We start from the raw sequence: 259 nt of genomic DNA, 5'->3' as shown, positions 1-259 counted from the left end.
GGTGTTGGAGAAGACTCTTGAGAGTCCCTTGGACTGCAAGGAGATCCAACCAGTCCATTCTGAAGGAGATCAGCCCTGGAATTTCTTTGGAAGGATGATGCTAAAGCTGAAACTCCAGTACTTTGGCCATCTCATGCGAAGGGTTGACTCATTGGAAAAGATTCTGATGTTGGGAGGGATTGGGGGCAGGAGGAGAAGGGGACGACAGAGGATGAGATGGCTGGATGGCATCACTGACTCGATGTACATGAGTCTGAGT

This window comes from Bison bison, unplaced genomic scaffold (genome assembly GCF_000754665.1).
Source record: "Bison bison bison isolate TAMUID 2011002044 unplaced genomic scaffold, Bison_UMD1.0 scf7180017864499, whole genome shotgun sequence".
Lineage (NCBI taxonomy): Eukaryota > Metazoa > Chordata > Mammalia > Artiodactyla > Bovidae > Bison > Bison bison.
The sequence above is the reverse complement of the archived record's forward strand: the minus strand, read 5'-3'. Positions refer to the sequence as shown.